Below are 19,776 nucleotides of genomic sequence, written 5' to 3'. Positions count from 1 at the left end.
CCTATTCTCCGTTTAGTTCAGCGTACCACCGTTTAAATGGACTTATATTCGTTCACTTACATTTAGCCCAGACTACCTTAAATTCGACAAGTTATCGACCAATCACTTCTTGTGTTTACATGTAGTCAGCCAATAGTGTGCCAGATAAACTGTTGTAGACCAGACAGGCTCAGAACAGACCGTTAGATATATGTAGGGTTTTAGGATTTTAGGGATTACAAAGGCGTTTGACCGTTAAACTTGCCGTTGGATTTAGAGCTAACGGAACTAAATTTAGCGGAATCTATCTGGTCGACTAACGGTTTTCCAAGTAAGCTGAAACGCCAATCCGCAAATGCAAAAAATGAGCTTCACTAATTAGCAGTTGGCAGATTAGCGGAACAATGCCCACCACTGGTAAATCTGAATATTCCCTGGAGCATTTAAGGTGCTTTGCATGAAGACCCAGTAATGAATTCTGACCAGGCTTCCTTTTGCATGTACTGTATATACTTCCTTAATCACCACGCTACCTGCAGTTGGAGAACCTTTGAACTGCAGTCACTGACCTGCTGCTGAAAGGTGTTTGGCCACTGGACTCTACAGGGAGCATTAGGCAAAGCCAAAACAAACTGCTCAGGTAAGACACGAACATTATGTGAGTGGCCCAGAGAGAGAGAGAGAAAGCTTTTGTAATCATCAGGGTTGCCAGCTCTCATGCATCTGGCATGACACTCCCAATTTTAGACTCTCAGGCTCACACAAGAAATCTCACGGCAAATTTATATTATTCCATTATAAACCTAAAATTGGGTACATTAAAAGCCTTGGTGTAGTTTGCACACTCTACAGACTATTTACAAGCTAAAAAAAACCACTGTAAACATACACGTAAATTAGTGTACGTGTGTGTGCATTCTTGTCTCAAACACAAAATCTCAATCCAGCCAGGTGCCCAAAGTTGGCAACCTTGGTAATCATCCACTTTTTGTTAGGGAAAGAGGAGCCAGGTGTGACTGACAAAGACAGACTTGTAATCTGTGTGTCATGTGCGTGACAGGTTTTTTTAGGCTCTGTTCCATCATGTGATTTTTCTTGACTCATCCCCAAAATATCACGGGACTGTAGTTGTTATCAGAGCACAGATTTCTTGTTCCTTATTCCAAGACTGCTAGCATATATTTTTAAAGAATGATTTTATCTAATACTTTACAGAAACTATATTAAAATATATTAATGTGTAAAGAGATATCAAAACATCCCTGTGACCCTGACCAAGAAGATTGATGGATATAAAAACATTCCTGTGGAACCTGAAACAGATATTGCTTGCAAAATGCGATCTGTCTGGATCTATCAGGAGCACAGGCTCCTGTTGATCCAGCACATCCAGGTGTAACAAAACTCCATCTCCAATTATTTGAAAAATAAACCCTTTCCATCACGGTTCATCCAAAGCTCTTACCAAAGGATCTAACATCAAAGGTAGATTTGAGGCCATTCAAGATAATAACTTACCAGACAGATACAGAAAGACAGTAAATAATCTAATGAAATTTAGTAGTGCCATCATTGAAGGTTTAAAGCTGACTGGCTGTCTAAACCTCAGACAGGCTAAAGTATGCTAACATTAGGGTGATTATTTGCCATTTCATATGCATTTAAACTGGGTTTCCTTTTGGGTACAAGAAAATAGAGGTCATTTACTCGCTATGAATGTCTCTAAATTTCTAACACCAGAAATAGGATTCTTCTGCTTCTGGCTGGACATGAACTTCACTCTGGCCATTAACCACTCTGTGATCAGCAGTGAAAGCACTGCATGCCTGTGGCTTCATCTTATAACTCATTTTAACGGTTCACTTTGGTTTATGTGAATAATAAAAGAACATTTCAAACACAGATATGGTCATCTCTCAGCATACAAAAATAAAGCTGAATGTGATGTATATGTAACAAATCAACATTGACAGATACACCATTGTTTAGCATAAAAGGTTTCAGATCAATAGTAAAATTGTGAAACTGGACAAGCATGGTTCAGAGACAGCTTTCCAAAGCCCTTATACTACCTTGTCATTAAATCAGAGTCTTTATTGCAAGAAAATCAAATCTGCATGCTTTGTCTAATGGATTTGAGGTCTGGTGGCTGATTAGGGCCTTTCTTATTGTATTCAACTTTAAACTATCATTTGCATTTGGAGACTTGAAGGATCTACAGTTGTTCTACAGGATCTACAGCTTTTACTTAAGGTTAAGAGATAATCACCTCCAGGTTGACATAGCAACAGCCAACTCATCATTTGTCCTCAGCCTGTCATAATTGGGGAGGGGGCTTTGGTCTTGCTAAAGCTGTCACATCTGCTGTAGGTCCCTGAACAGCATGACTGGTTTCCTGCCTGTAGTTTGATCCCTAGCTCACTTCCTCAGAGAAGCCGCTCCTGGGGGCTCACAGGCTAATAATGTTCCTAGCTAGTAGCACATAAGGATTCCTTCTGTCCTTTATGCATGTGAAGCACAACCGGTTGATGGAGAGCTCATCCATCGTCCATCTGTGCTTGCTGTCTTGAGTAATGTGCATGATGCAGCTTTGAGGCATAGGGGTTACTTGGTATGAAACAAATGTGCCTTCTTCATCTTAGATCCATTTAATGGACAGCTCCTTCTGAGATCACTCTTCAAAGCAAAGAAAAGAAATTGAGAGCCTTCTGGGAGATATGTTTGGTGGTTTTGGAGGATGGTAAGATGGGAAATGTTATTTCTTTTATTTATAGAGAGTCACATGATGTATCACTTAATCGATCACAACGGGTCGTAGGGGACCTGGAGCCTATCCCAGGCAGCATAGGGGACGAGGCTGGGCTACACTTGTTATGGCAGGGCACGATGAAGGGAGGGACGATCCACACAGCTGCTCTCAACAAAACAGGGCTTTATTGATGAAATGGACACAAAGGGAAAAACAAAAAGACCACAAGTGGTCAAAACAAAACTAGTAAAACTGAAAACTAAGGCAAGGACAGGGAACTACAGTAACTAACATGAACTATTGAGGAACAGAACAAGAGCAAGCACTTAAATACACTACTAACAAGACAGAATGCAGGGCAGATGAGAACCAAACCAATTCAATCACTAAGGGCTTGGGGCAACAATGAACAGGTGGGGTACATTACTACTAAAAGTCACTAGAGACTAGGAAACAGTAAAAAAAAGAAACACAAGGAGAGATCAAGGAACACAAGTAAAACAGAACATAAACAAGGCACAGGCAGGGTAACCATAAACAACACATAAATTAACCATATTGGAAATTACGGGATAAAATGAAACCAAAATAATAAACGAAAGGTGTGACTGGCCTTAGTCCAACCTTGAACTCATGATGGAAGGGATATCTGCCTCTAAGTCACATGCTCAGCAAATCAAGCCACACTCAGCCCAGAGGGGAAGGGAAACACACTTGGGCAAGACCAAATGGGACGGCCAGTGGGACCTGCTGGTCAAGCGGTGAAATGGCCCACGGGACAGGGCCAAACGGGCACCAAGCCTGACAACACTCTAGACAATATGCAATTCATATTCAGAAAGATTTTGTGCAATTTTATTCTCACAAACAAGAACTTCTTGTTCACAATTTGTAATCTATTTTTATAAATATTCACTCCAGCAGCAGAGTTTGCTTTTGCGAGCTTAGCCCTATAATTATCTCAACTATTGTGTCTCTGGTCTCACCATCCTTCAGTGCCCAGAAACCATTGGCATACTGGCAAGGTATCCATTTGGGGATAAATCACAGGCAGCAGGAAAGAGAAGGAGACAAATGAATGTTTGAGTAGATGTGGGTCTGTCCCACGTGTGGGGAACACATCTTCAAAGTATTTCACAGCTCAGATCACATAGCGTGATTTTTTTTTATAAGGACTGGCTGTGAACATCGGAAAGCACAGAAACCCAAAAGGTTAACAATGCTCTGTTTAATAGTTGTTATATGGATATGAATTGAATAACCCCATGAAAGGTATTCCTAACCTTCAGCCACCTGCCATGGTTATGATGATGTTTCTTCCAGATATGTAAATGATAAAACCTGGAAAGAAATGGACTAATTGGTAACCATGATCACTGTTGCCCCCAAGCTTCTGAGCAATGTAAGACACTCCCCCAGAGCACTTGGGGGTGAGATACACGCTGCGAGCCTTATTATGCATTAATAGGTTGTAAATCAGCTGTAATACCAAATCGTCCTTAAGGAGCTGTGAGCAGAATCTGGTTCTGTAGAAGAGTTCATCTTGATTGAGGGAGAAGGTTCTGGTTGGGTCCAGTGGCTGTTCGTCTTACAGCCACGGTCTACAGTGTGTGCTCCCTGATCGCTTTTTGTGCTGATTCGGGCCGGTCCCAGTTGTCGTTTATCAACAACACTGCTTGAAACTAGGCCAAATTTCTCCAGATCACGCTTGACTGAGTCCCCAGAAAATTTACTGGTCATAAGAATTTGCGAAAATTGATTCAATATTGAATGAATAGCGATGTTGGTGCACGTCGGATTGAGGCAGCGTTGGACCTCAGAAGATGATTGAAAAATGGAGGTTTTTCTCCTTATTGGTTCTGTGAGAAGCTTGCAGTCCAAGATGTGGGACAGTTACGTGATTAATAGTGTATGAGAGCAGAAGTCACAGTGTTGGATTTTCAAGCATCACTAATAAATCATTAACGACTCCACACAGAGTCGCCACTGAATATAGAATTCATTGCAGAAAAGGGGAACATCACAGATTACAGCTAATCATCACCAAAGCTGAAGCTCGATATATATGAATATTTTTTCATCATGCAATACTTTATCATTATTTATCATGTAATATTTTTGTCACAGTTTAATATTTTATTACTGCTCTCATTTCAACATGCTATTATCCAGGTTCTGGACGCTACAGATAAATAGTGTTGGTGAAGGGAGTTTATCTTCTGTCCTGAGCAGACGCTCATTTTATGTAGTTTTCTGAACAACTTCGAGATTGAACTTCCTTAAATGGCCTCTTTCATAACTCCAAGAGAGGCTTATTATGTAAAGAATAAAAAGGAACTTCATGACTGTATTATTATATACCATTGTGCGTGTATTATAGTGCCAGTGTTGCAGATTGAAGCTTCAGACATCTTACACGAGCCATTCTTTAGCGTTTAGTTTCATTAATGCTTGGTTTTAACGTGACTCAAACCAGCCATAGAAAGGTAATAAAAGGAGAACAGTGATTCATGTCTTACTTAGTGGGCAGGTATCCGCAAAAAGCACCAGCACTCACAGTCGGTGCTTTTATTAATCGAAACACGACACAGAGACTGGACTGGCCCTTTCACGGAAACAAAGGAGCATCAGAAAAACAAAAACCCACCGGCAGATGGGAGTTGGTGCTGGGAGTGTGCACCCTCTCCATCAGGTCCAGGTGAGCTCCCCCTTCCCTGGGGAAGATGGACTGCTTACCTGGGGTTGTTACTACAGCCCTTGGTGCCCCTGACTGCCACACAGTCCCTTAAAAATACATTTCAAATTGCAGTATTTGTGTTGACTTAAGGAATGAAGGACTTAAGGGCAGGTGATGTGGTGAAACAAAAGGGGGTTTATTGAACTCAAAGAACAGAGATTGGAAATAAACAAGATCATGAGGGATCTAAAATGGGAGAAGTGGAACAAGGAAGGACACAGGCAACAATAGGGTTTGACGTCAATAACTGGACTGGAGAACACAGGACTGGGAAGCACATATACAGTATATGGGACGTAATATATACGAGGGAACTAACAAGAGGCTGCTGGGAGTGATTTCCACACAAGGGCTAGGAACAACAGGCAAAACAGGAGGGACAGGCATCGCTTAACAGAGAGGAGATGTGTAGGGATATGACATTGTTTAGTGCACATCAAGTGATGCTGCGGACTGGGCTTCCAAGCTATTGATTGAAATAAGACATTAACCACAACAATGATTAGATATATTGTTCACTTTCACCCTTAACCATTCCCACTGAAATGTCTTCCATTGTTTGTATATATTATATCGTTAACAGCTTTAACAGTGAGTCTCCCAATAGCTTTACAGATATTGGTGTGAGGAGCTTGGACCCCGTCCCTAGCAACATAGGGCACAAGGCAGAGGACATACTGGTGTTATGAGAGGACGCCAGTTCATCACAGCCCATAAAACTAGTGAGAGCATGCATTTATTCTACTCAGTAGGTGCTCCAATCAGCCAAAGTCAAAGTTAACAGCCGACATTTAAAATCCACTTCAAAGTAGTTGTTAGACTGTGATTGAACCTCATAAGGGTTCAATGTGTGCTGTCAGCCATACTGCTGCTTCTGTATTTTGCTTTAGATGTGGTTTCTGAGGGTGACACGGTGGTTTGGTGAATAGCACTGTGCTGTCACCCAATCTCCGTGCCCCCTGGGTTGTGAGTTTGACTCCCACCCTTGCGCTGTGTGTGAGGTTCACATATTCTCATTGTGTTGTATGGGTCTCTAGATACTCCTGAAGTCCCAGAACTTGTGTGAACTGGCATCTCTGTAAGTGCCCACAGTGTGCTTGTGTGGCTCGTCATGGGCTAGTCTCCTGCCCGGGTCTCCCCAGCCTTGTGCCTCAGGGTCTCCCCAGCTCCAACCAGAAGAAACAGCTATAAGATGGATGAATGTGCTTACCTTTGCGATTTGAAAAATAAAACCCCAGTCAGACTTGCCAAAGTTCCCTCATCTTGTGAACAGAAATATAATGAAATATCGCCTTGCCAAAATAAGAAGAAACATTGAGCCAATACCCTTCATCATTATAGGCCACTACCGGGGCCACGGGGACGATGGTTTACGGTCTAGAAGCCTCTCATTGGCTTGACAGAACAAATTAAAGAACAAGTTGCAGAGCAGATTGGATTTTGAAACAGATGACACACATTTCCAAAACACAATGAGGTTTGTTCTATGACTTTTGGGTGTTTTAAACTGTACTTTCACCTGGTTGAATATATTTTAAAGTTAGTAAGTCTTGCCCATCAACCTGAAATCTGAATAGTATTTGTGTGGAATTGATATCCCCATCACTTTTTTTCTCAGTGGGTTCATTGCGATGTGAAGTAATTTCTTTTCTTAGGGAACGTTTTATTATCTCCATTAAAGAGGAAGTTTAATCTCTTCAGTGGTGCAAATGCAGGCAAAATCGAACTGGTTAATTGCTCTAGTCTTCTAAATGTTTTTTAATTGGGTTGCATATGGATGTAGTCAGTCAGACATCAATCAGAAATATAATATAAACCTATATTTCCATTATGAATGCCAAATTGGAAAATGTGTGACAGACAGGGACAGAATTATGATTGAGCAAATTATATTTACATCATTTATCTGATGGAAATAGCAGTTGATAATGTAGAATGTGGGAATTATTTAAGGATAATATTAACCTAATCTTTCATTTTACATTCTTGTTATAATGTGTCTCAGAGTTTGCAACCACAATGACTGTGATTGAACTTTGGAAAACGCCAAAGAGTTTGTAGTCTTTGTCTAAAGGACAGGCAGGCCTAACATCATTGTTTGACCTCCTTTGACAGTTGCTCCGCCTTATTTTTCATTTGTTGGAAAACTGAGACAGAATGATTATAAGAATGAGGCCTCCTGCTGGAAGTAGGTCGCCCAAAAGAAACAGGGTCAACTCAGGGCATAGCTCAGATTTATGAGGGATGCTTTGACATTTGCCTCAGTCAAAATGATGGTGTCCTGTAACACACCGTCAAATAATAATCACCGTGTCATTTGGCTTCCTTCTGTGTCCTCCTTGGCTTGTACACAGACAAAACAAAACAGTGATCTAGTTCGACAGATTTCCTAATTGTAATGTCCCGTATATATGGATTAACACTAGGTTCTACAAATTGTGCCATGGTAGAGTAGGTAAGGAACCAGGGAAAAAAAATGTCCTTTAGAACCAGGACAGATGGAGAAACAGGAACATCAACACCCCAAAAATAACAGATATATACATAACCTGTCTGAAAGCTCCGAGACGTCCCATTTACGATTACCCATTTTACCCTTCATTAATGAAATATTTAATTCTATCACTCATTTCTTCTTTTGTTATATGTTTTTATATGGGCAGACATGAGGGAGAAACTAGAATAGAATTTGATAGAATTGCAGTCCTCTACTCATCCCTGTGGAGGTTTTAGGTGGGTTTCAGACATTCCATCTTGTTCTCTGTGAGAGACGCACATGAATATATACAGGTGAGAACAAGTTTTGGGGTCAGAGCACAGAATTAGCCGGTGTCCAGCAGTCCAGGAGCAGCTGGGGTTAAGGGCCTTGATCAAGACACTGACATTGTGATACGATTATCCTGCCATCCACTGTATTTGAGCCCATGACCTTCATGCTGGGATGCGCCCTACATGGGAAACCAGTTAGCTTATTGCAGCTTTACAAAGGATCACTCTTATTCATTTAAAGACTGCATAAAAGGCATGATGTTTTGTCTATTACATCTGTGGTGTTATAAAGGCATTTTTCAATGCAAAAATAATTGTTAACGCTTTTCATAATGCTTTTATAATACATTCATAGAACATTCAGTGCACATTTAAAACGCATATAATATTCATGAGAAGCACATAAGTATAATATAACATCCTAACATACCTATAATCATATAATGTTTGTTATTAATGTATATTTAAGCTGGTAAGGTATATTTACATGCTGCTTATGAATGTTCTATGAATGCATCAAAGGCTTTATGAAGGTACAGTCAATGTAAAGCATTACCAAATATTTTTTCTAACTTTATCTCAGAAAAGAGACCTACAGGGATAAAAAATTTGGCGATTTTCAAAATGTAAAAGTTTAGTGATACAAAACATACATGTAGATAGGCTGTGTAACGGCTCTAGCAGCTGTTTCTGACTACTAATTTCCAACCTGATACGGTAAAATCTAAGACTCGAGTGTCATAAGCGTTTCAGCTTAAACCAGCAGCACATGCACACACCTGTGCCACATCGCCCTCACTCCCATTACGGGAGGCTAAACTAGGTATGAAATGCAAATGAAAAATCCCGCTGCTGCATGATGGCAGCCTGTCAGCCCGTCAAAACTGCTCCCTGTTTCGGGTGCAGTACGTAACAGCAGAGTAGATATTAATTAGAGCCTGAGGCAAATGTGGGACGGGCACAATGGTGAGACAGGCCTCAGTGTCACATGAGCCCTGGGACTCTTATTAAAAACTGTCATTCTCATTAATGGGCAAAACACACAAGGCCGAATTAGAACAGCAGGCTTGACTTCAGTCAATCTGATTTCTCTGCTTGGTTCTTGTGCTCCGTTTTCAGGACAAAAAAAAAACAAAACAGACGACATATCAGCATCCAGACATAAAAATACTAACAGTTGACATAAGCCAACGAGATGGGCCAGAGCGTGCTCAGAATGAGTTTGACAGACTAAGAGTCAAACCCCTAACATCATTATTTGGACAGGGTGTACAACATTCATCCTACTTTCGCACTGAGAGTTTAATTAAATGGGGAAACCGCTGGGCCGGAGCAGGCTTTGCCAGCAAATCAAAGGCCGTTTCTTTAGCCGGTCCACAGTAAGCAGGCGCCACATCGAATCCCTTCCAGGGCGATCCATCACTGTCTAAGCAGCTAGATATCCGTGTCACAAACGCTGGCCTCCTGCACATTTGCTGAGCCTGCCCCAATCCCCCCGACCTCGTGAAGACCTGCACCCAGCAGCCTTTGTTCTGCGAGCCCTGCTGTTGACCAGAACATCAGAAGGTTTCGTGTGAGCGAGCTCAGGGAGTAGCTTCATCACCCGTCCCGAAATAGCAGCTCTTCCTGCAGGGACCTGCGGGCGGTTCTCCTACAAAGCTGCCAAAATTACCCCTGGCTAATATTCCTGTCAAATGAAATGCCATTTAAACTTTCATTCCCCGATGAAGTTAATCGAATCATTATTTCAAAGGCTCCCAGGCTGGCAGTCTTCCCTTTAAGGAGTGTTTCCAAATTAAAAGCTCACCAACGGCTTGACCATCACATACGGCGTATTTTAACGTGGAACAAACCCAGTGTCTGTGTGAAATGCTGATTGTATACATTTAGGTCCTGACCAGTGGTGTCATTCTATGTATTCTATGTCATTCAGCCATTTGGTCAAGCCTGAAACTGCAGTTTTACAGACCCACAATACAGTAATGCATCCAATAGATAATACATAAATGATTGCAAAATTCTGGGAATTTTCCCATTAATTCCCATATATTCCCATTAATTCCCATGGAAGGTTTCCAACTTGGAATATTTCCAAAATTCCCCTGATTACCTTCCCATGGAACGGGAAGTTTCTGGAAAGTTTCCAGAAATTTTCCACCCCTTGGCAAGCCTATTCACAAATGCATTACATGTACATACATTTTTCATAACTACCACAATGTTGATTTGCATATCAGGAGCAAAGGAGCTAGTCTAACATAGCTAGTTGCATTATTATCAACTCCTCCCACATCGTTATACCCATTTCTCTTCAGCATCTTTCACATGGGACCGTAAGTTCTTAATGCATCCTCACATTGGGTTGTACCGTGCATTCGTGCAGCTGTCGGGCTCCGCAGGAAGGAGTAAGGAAGCAGGAATGCTGGATTCCCCTAAAAATCACCACGTCCATTTATGGGAGATACCAGGACATGCATGCTTACACGATCGTGGTGTCACAGGTCTGCTGATTCTTTCTGGCCTGCAAATTTCTTATGCATAGCATAAGCCAGGGGTCTCCGAAGGGGGTTTCTCAACAGCCAGTTTCGACTTCTGTTGTTTAAAACCCCTTAACATCACAATATTAGGACTTTAAAAAGTGCCACAGATGAAAGAAGGCATTCAGTTGAGTGGTCGCCTGTCTGAAATGCCTTTCTTCTTAAATTTGAAAGCTTGTTAAAAGGCTGTAGTATAGACATGGGAGGAGTTTAAGTTTTAGGGTGCCTGGGAAAGTGGTGGGGGGAGTGATGGAAGACTCATTTGGCTCGTATACAGATAATGGGTTTCCTTTGAAAATATCATCGATATCGATTTTTGATTCCCAGATGTCATCAGCTGTCCTAATGACAGGGAGGCCCCTTAATTAAGGACCTGGGCCAGTCACTGGCCCCAGCAGGGCTGCTGACATTTTGCCCATAAATTGGGTATTTAACCTCAGCACTTCAATAAGAAATATCCATTTATATAAGCCAGGAAAGGCTAAAACTATCAGCTTTAACCTAGCATTACAGGCAAGTGTGTAATACAGAATGTTATCTAGACTTCAGATTTAATTAGAATTTAATCAATTTATTAAACCAAATTATTAGAAAAAGGGCTTCAGATTACAGAACGGTTTTACCACACCTCTTTTTAATTTAGCTGTCATTTCAAACAAGACACAGTGATTGCACAAAATCGAAGGACTACTACTTATGAGATTATTCTTCACCAAAAACAGCCTTTTCCATGTACAAGGTGCAAAGCAGCAGTAGACGCTGATACTCTAAGGAACTACATGACAGAGAGAAGGATCTTATTGAAATTCCTCCTTTGAAATTATTTATGGTTCATACTGTGACACCATCCCTCCACTCCAGTTTGATAACAGAGAACTTAAACGGCTCAACTTACGAACGACACTCTTCATTAACGCTCCATCGTTTCAACAGAAATCATGTTATAGTTACATGCAAATAAGGGACTGACCTGCAAGCGCTGTGAAATTTGCCTAAATTAAGTCAGAAGAACTCAATTAGTCTTTTTAAAAAGTGAAAGACCCTTCCTGGTACTGTGGCAAATGAGTACATAGACATAAAGCTGAAATGTTTCATTTGGTCTCCAGAATATAAGCAGGAAAGATTTTTCTCCATGACAAAAACAAATACAGCTGTAGTGTGCCTCATCATGCAAAATGCATATGTAAGTTCAATAATCAAGGTACCAGGGGTGAACAATATTTAGAAATGGAAATGTTTCTAAAAATGCTAGAGTGTGACTTAGCGGGGCTCATCCTAAAATGTCACCCTCAAGACGTACAGTAAACACCCCCAGGTGTTTATCTGCAGTAAAAGCTCCCCCCATGGCTCAGCCAGGCAGCCTCTCGTACCACCAGCTGAACCAGTAGGGTAGCGACAACTTAAGCAATTAGCTCATCCTTTTGCTCCTTGGGGCTTCCTGTCTCCCCCTCAGTAGCTGAAAATGTTCCGAACCCCCGGGGCGGAGCACCATTGATCGTGTTTCAAAGGTCAGCACCTTAGCCTGGTGCTGGTGGCCCCCCTGCCGAAAACCCATCAGGACACCCAGCAGCCACAGCTATCGACATTTTTGTGCCGGGTGGCGACAGAGATGTCAGGTGTCTCTATCAGATGATGTTTCCTGGCCACGAAGTATGGAAGTTCGGAACCCAAGCAGATGCATTGACAGGTAGTAAAATCTACTGAAGGGGACCCCTATCGGTAGGGGTGTCAGACACCCCCTGAAAATTATTTCTGCACTTTATTTTTTTCAAAATGCACACATCTACATCATTAACAATTTGAAGGAAGGTTACTGCTTGATACAGAGCTTATGTAATATAAGCATTATAAACATCACAAATCATAGTCACAGGTGAAATAAACAATACAGTAGAATTTTTTCTTTTATAAAAAAAAAATCTACATTATACAAACCATTTAAATAACACAACAATGGATATACAGCTATGTGGAAAACAATAAAATGGGTAGTCATCCTCATTTCACTAATATATAAAGAACATGTATATACATAATTTCTGCCAAAAGGGATACACATGCTGTTGAATCCATGGTTCAGCTTATCATTTTTGTACCAGGCATTCTCGCTTCTATTGAACCTTGCCGCATAAATAATTCCAAGCTACAAATTTACATTGTTATTTATTAAATATGAACACCTTAATCAGAGCATTCATTAGGTCAATGAGGTGCACTGGGCCCCACCCTCTAGGAGGCCCTGCTCAAAAGCGAATCTTCCCTTGATAATGATAGGCTAAATAATAATAATAAGTTGTGATTCTTTTTTCATTGATTGTATGTAGCTACATTTCCATTGAACCTGTTATTTTGGCTAATTGTCATATATTACTGAGATGCTTGGCACATGCCACTGCATCGCAAGGCACCAATGCTTATAGATGGGAAAGAGGAGTGCATTGTGATATTATTATGAGTCAGACGCGCCCATCGTGTCGGCCATCCGTGACACTAATGGCTTTAAGTCCATGTCAGGAACTGTTCAGCAGCTGTAGGAGATTATAGTTGGGGTGTGCATTAATTAAGGTTGTTTTTGGTGCTTTCTCGCATTTTTCTCTTTTCAGGTCCCAGGTCTGCTCCAGCTGCGAGCCTGGCACCATGGAGACCTCCAAGTTTGCAAGTATTGTTCACTTCACAGCGACCAGGTTTGGCTTGAAGAACAATTCAGGTAAGGGAATTATGGGTTCAGCATTTCCACTCCCCCACAGGCGCCGTGACACAATATGATGTCTTCCCTTTGGCCCCTCCCTCTTCCTCTACAACTCATGGTCAGGAAGCCTCTCCAGAGCTAGATCCCACATAGATGGATACAGGGGAAGACTTTACTTGGATCTTTCTGCCACCCATGACTCACCTTGTCTATGTTTTTCCCTTTCAGGTCTCTGCCATCCATAGGACTTTCCAACTCTTCTCTGCACTGATGTCTTGCTTCTGCAGGGGTCATCACCTCTTCATATCCGACTCTGCAAGGAATGTTCAGTCTTTGTTGGGTGACCTTGAACATTCAGTGTTCTGATTGCCTCACCTGTAGAAGTTGACTGAACCAGTTTTCTTGAAGCATGTGTTCTAGGTTAGCAACAGGGAGACCGCCGGGCTGGGTTGTCCCAGAGCTCCCACACTGATATGGCTATAGAATTACGCCAGAGGTGTATCTGAGGGAGGTTGAACCCAGCATCTTAAGTATTGGCAAATGATCACGTTACGCTTCTTCAGGGTGTTTTTGAGGACATTCCCAAGTGTCAGTCATGCACTAAAAGGACAAAAAAACCTTTTGATTACTGGATTCAGGTGTTTTATTTAGACCCATTGCCACAGGTGCATAAAATCAAGCATCCAGCCATGCAGTCAGGTTTACAGACATTTATGAAAGTATGGGTCATTCTGAAGAGCTCAGTGAATTCAAGCATGGTGCTGCCATAAGATCCTACCTTTGCCATGTCAGTTCGCAAAATTTCTTCCCTGATAGATATTCCACAGTTAGCTGTAAAGAAGAATTATTGCCAAATGCAAGCGTTTAGGAACAACAGAAACGTGTTACAGACCATGTAAAGTGACAGAGTGGGGTTGCCAAGTGCTGAGGTGCATAGTGCATAAAAGTCGCCAACGCTCTGTTGATTTAATAACTGCAGAGTTACAACCTTCCTCTGGCATTAACTCCAGCACAAAACTCTGCACTGGGAGCTTCATGGAATGGGCTTCCATGCTCCAACGGTTGCATGAAAGCCTTAGATCATCAAGCACAATGCCAAGTGTGAGTGGAATAAGGCACGCCACCACTGGACTCTGGAGCAATGGAAACATGTTCTTTGGAGTGATGATTCACACTTCTCTGTCTGGCAGTCTGATGGATGAGTCTGGGTTTGGCAGATGCCAGGAGAACGTTACCTGCCTGACTGCATTGTGCCAACTATAAAGTTTGGTGGAGGAGGTTGGGAAAGGCACCTTTGTTCCAGAGAAGGGAATTCTTAATGCTTCAGCATACCAAGATATTTTGGACAATTCTTTGTGACCAACTTTGTGGGAACAGTTTGAGGAAGGACTTTTTCTGTTTCAGTATGACTGTGCCCCAGTACACAAAGCAAGGTCCAAAAAGACATGGAAGAACTTGTCTGACCTACAAAGAGCCCTAACCTCAACCCCATCAAACACTTTTAGGATGAACTAGAATGGAGAATGAGAACCTGACCTTTCTGTTCAACATCAGTGCCTGACCTCACAAATGATCCTTGAATGAATGGGCAAAAATGCACACAGACATACTCCAAAATCTTGTGGAAAGCCTTCCCAGAAGAGTGGCAACTGTTATAGCTGCAAAGAGGTGACCAATTCCATATTGATGCCTGTGGAGGGACCAATTCTATATTGATGTTGTCTCCCTTAGCATTCCTTCAAGGTCTCCAGTGTGGTTCAGGTGGACCACACCTTTCCAAGAGAATGCAAGCTCCAAGTACCTGGCCATTTCATTCATTCCAAGAGCAGGTATGTTTTCGCCAAATTAGATGTTGGTCTTCAGCAAGTGGGCCCTGATTGTCTTCTTTCCATCCTTTGCTATGGTAAGGGCCCTAGATTTTCTGGTATTAAGTCTCAATACTAAAACTGCACAATTAACGGCACTGAAAATGTTACTGTATTTATTAATGTTCATTTCACCACGTGCTAAAACTGTAAATGCAACTTAGATACTCATTTCTATCTAAACTTTAGATGTCACTTTTCTCTGTTTCATCCAAAACGTTAGTGCGACTGCTGTGGACCATAGTTAAATGTGCATACTTTTTCAGGTTATATATTATTTGGTAACACTTTACATTAACTGCACCTTCATAATGCTTTTATATTACATTCATAAAACGTTCAGTACACCTTAATAATGTATTTATTAAGTATTCATAAAACATTCATAAACATCATGCATGTATACCTTAACATCCTAACATCCCTTAATAGCTGTAATGTATATTAATAACAAATATTATATAATAATAACAAACACTATAAGTGTATAATCATGTAATGTTTGTTATTAATGTATATTAAATCGGTTAAGGGATGTAAGGACCATAAGATGGACTTGCATGCTGCTTATGAATGTTCTATGAATGCATTATGAAGGTGAATGCATAATGCAATTAATGTAAAGCGTTACCTTTTATTTATGGTGTTCCTTTATAAATCCCAAAATCTTTGTGTAAATGAGCACCTTGAATTTCACTGAAGCACTGAGTTCCTGCTGTGTGCTGATTGGTCAGCTTCCTATAACCATGCACGTGTCACTAATGTTAATGTGAATCAGCCGGATGTGTCATTCAATCAAGGAAACAAACCTGTCAAAGTACAAGAAGTACTGGACTATTTAAGCAAGCACAGAGACCTTTCAGTTTTAAAGTAGTTTGTAAATCCTGAAGTAGCTTAAAGTGTCCTTCCTGGCATGGATTAGGCGATAACCCTGGTCCGACTCCTCCTCAGAGACAGGCCTGACTTTAATACATCAGCAGCTTCTGAATGAGGACCAAACACCAATATGTTAAAATTGATTAAAAATGACTAAACTATCACATTACTGCCATTGCAAAAATCAGAGAAATGGTTCGGGATTTAGTGTGTGGCTCTTTGTGTTCCTGGACAGAGCATGACCCTTGACCCCAGTTACTCCCGGGACATGTTGACCCTGCTTTCTCAGTTATAAATATAAATAATGTATGTAATATAATATAATACACATCAATAATTTTTATGAAATTATTTTAATGTGCTTTCAATAAGCAAATTGTTATTGTGCTCATATTGTACTGCGTAATCACAGTGATCAGATATTGAAATATTTCTGTTTCAGAAGTGTACCAGTAAAGAAATGGCGGTAGGAAAAATGATGGCTTCACTGCTCAGCAGCTGGGCCTCACTGTCCTGTCTGTCTGCGACAACTGTGTGCAGATGCTCCCTCTCTCCTCCTTTTGGCCGGGACATACTTTCGCCGCCATCAGCTGACCGCTTGCATTTTCTGCTCACCATCTGGGCAGCCAGTTTTTATCTTGCCCCTGGCGATATCAGTACAGGAGTCGCTCCAATAATTGTCTTTTGTCACTGTGACAACAAAGCAAAGATATCAAAAGACCCAAGATGACTGGAAGCTAAAGGATGACAGTCATCAAAATGATTTTTGAAATCACATGTTTCTGCTGCAATTGCAAATGATTATGTTAAGAATGCAAAACATAATTTGTTGTATACCGTTACTGAGAATATTCTCAAAATTACATTTATCTAATTAAGTTAAGGCAAACTACAGCATAAATACAGGGGCTGGACAATGAAACTGAAACACTGGCCAATAGTATTTGAGGTTCACGCCTATATATGCGCAGCCTGGTGGCCAATCTTCACTGACTGCACATTCCATCAGTAAGAGCAGAGTGTGAAGGTTGAATTAGCAGAGCAATAACACTGCTGTACATAAAATATTACAATGCACACAACATAACAGGAGACATATTAGAGTTCAAAAGGAGACAAATTCTTGGTACACAGCTTGCTGGTGCATCTGTGACCAGGACAGCAAGTCTTTGTGATGTTTCGAGAACCACGGTATCCAGAGTAATGTCAGCATACCACCACGAAGGATGGACCACATCCAACAGGAGTAACTGTGGACATAAGAGGAAGCTGTCTGAAAGGGATGTCCGGGGACTAACCTGGATTGTATCCAAAAAACATAAAACCTCAGCTGCCAAACTCATGGCAGAATTAAATGCGCACCTCAACTCTCCTGTTTCCACTAAAACTGGTCCTTGGGAGCTCCACAGGGTCAATATTCATGCTTGGGCTGCTATAGTCAAACTTTTGATCACTCGTGCCAATAACAAACATCAGATTCAATGGTGCCAGCAGCGCATATCTTGGGCTGTGGATAATGTGAAGCATATTGTTCTCTGCTGAGTCCACCTTCACTGTCTTTCCACTTTCCGGGAGAGTTATGGTGAGATTCATTGTCCAATGCCTGAATTGGAAATAATCAAACGCATAAGTACAGTTTATGCAATTTCATGCACAGATGATCATAGTGTGTACATACAACATATGGGGCGCTTGTTTCCAACCCTCAGCAACAGCTAAATTATATTTAATTAATATTTTCCACAAACTAAAAAAAATAATAATCTTACCTCAATTAAATCAATGACAAATGTTTCTTTTTATGTGGAAATATAAAATGAGTGCATATTGTCCATGACCAACTTTTCTCACCCAAAACTTTTTATATATATAAATCTACGCTAATAATCCATTGTAATCTGTATATGTAAGCATGCCATCATTGTCACCTGGGAAGGAATCTGCCTGGAGTCCAAGCACAATGAGCTGGGTCACCGGGCTTTTGTGCCCTTGTTCGCTCCATCGATTGTGTCTTAAACTTGGCTACGGTTCTACTCTGTCCTGACTCTGACCCCCAGCTCACTCACGGGAATTTTCTTTTTCATGTCTCACCAAAAGACATGTTTGACTCCCAGGCAGATGTTTTGAGGGGTTGGTGCTCAAGGCCTTTCACACAAACATTACAGGGCCACTCCGTGCCTTTAAAGAGAGGTACTTTCAAGTCTGGGCAAAAGAGGCAGGTGCTCAGGTTCCATCAAACCCTGACCCCACACACACACACGAGCCTGTACTGTCTGTTCCCTGTCTCATAGTTTTCATCCTATTCCAAACAATGTATCGTGACTCATACCCCTCACAGTGACGGAAATAAAGTTTCATACCTTAGAAGTTAAATATTTATGCTCAAAATCCTGTGTGTGAAATAAAGATATTAAAGATACATGTGTTTTAATTACAATTCTGTCTCATTCATTGCCATGGGAAATGTAGCACCAGTTGGAGAAACACAAATTTGACGTTTACATTATTCACAACAACCCAAAATGGATGCAAGATGGTTTTAATCATAATTAACCATTATGATTAATTCACAGAATAAGTCAATCCAAAAGAGCAGAAAATAGTTTTAGTTGTCGTGTAAAATACTTTTCTAATCAGAGTTGGTAAATGTATGTAGACCTCAGAAATTTGTATATTTTTGTTAGTCTGGTCATTTCTGTTTTAATGCACTCTTGTGACCTTGGATGCATGAGGTTTGTGTGCATAGGGCTTAGCAGCCCGGGACATGGATAGACCTTTAAGGCCTGGCAGCATTGCACCAACCTGGCAACCCTGCCAGAGGTTCCTTCATGTATGGTCCTGAGCTTGCAGTTGAAGTCCTCCCTCCAGATGGTCAGTGTCTATAAACTAGGTGTCTAGAAGGTCAGGTTATTACAGGTAGCCTGGACTCCAGCTCTAAGGTGCAGGAGGGGGTACAGGATTCTCTGAGGGGGGAGAGCGGGATGTTTGGCCTCTTGGCAGGGCCAAGCTCAGGATCAAGGGGCCCAGGCATGGTTCCAGACACCTTGCACACGTGCATTTTCTCTTCTGGCAGACCTGCTGTGAGGGGGCAACAGCATGAACAACCAAGGGGGCTGTGTTGCCTGCAGGCACCCCAGGGGACAGGACCGGATTAAGGTGGGGGGCCCTGAAGCAAGAGACATTCTTGGGGCCCTACCTACACAAAATATTTTGAAGTATATAAAATACTAAGAGCTATACAAGTTAACTTCAAGGTTTCAGAGTCAACCAGAGTAAAGGGAATACTACAAAGTTTAGCTTTAAAATGTATAGGTAAAATCTGAAACAAAAAATAAATTATTCAAATTATTATTCGAAATTATGAGAGACAAAGTCTGCTGTATCAAAGCGCATATCTTTAATTAGTCATTCCTGCACAGACCACAAGTGGACCTGAGCTGTTAAACCATTAGAAAGCCTAAAACTAAGTATGCAAGTATTTATTAACTGTGAATTTTAGGAGTGAAATGATGATGAGAGACAAAGGTGAAAAGACAGCAGAATGACAAGCCAGAAAATAGAACAATCCTCTTAAA

At 41.2% G+C, this 19,776-nt stretch overlaps 1 long non-coding RNA gene across 2 annotated transcripts; it reads left to right on the top strand.

The window, feature by feature from the left end:
• Nucleotides 1-174: 174 nt before the first annotated feature.
• On the top strand, nt 175-18,573 carry LOC111843977 (uncharacterized). 2 transcript variants are annotated; one of them, XR_002838285.2, is made up of 5 exons: nt 175-396; nt 519-619; nt 13,375-13,478; nt 13,689-13,880; nt 15,192-18,573. It is a non-coding gene; the product is annotated as an uncharacterized lncRNA (long non-coding RNA). The 2 variants fall into 2 exon arrangements; XR_002838284.1 differs by lacking the exon at nt 15,192-18,573 and having other exon boundaries at nt 13,689-14,093.
• Nucleotides 18,574-19,776: the final 1,203 nt, after the last annotated feature.

This window comes from Paramormyrops kingsleyae, chromosome 23, assembly GCF_048594095.1.
Source record: "Paramormyrops kingsleyae isolate MSU_618 chromosome 23, PKINGS_0.4, whole genome shotgun sequence".
Classification (NCBI taxonomy): Eukaryota; Metazoa; Chordata; class Actinopteri; order Osteoglossiformes; family Mormyridae; genus Paramormyrops; species Paramormyrops kingsleyae.
This window is presented reverse-complemented; position numbering and strand designations above follow the sequence as displayed.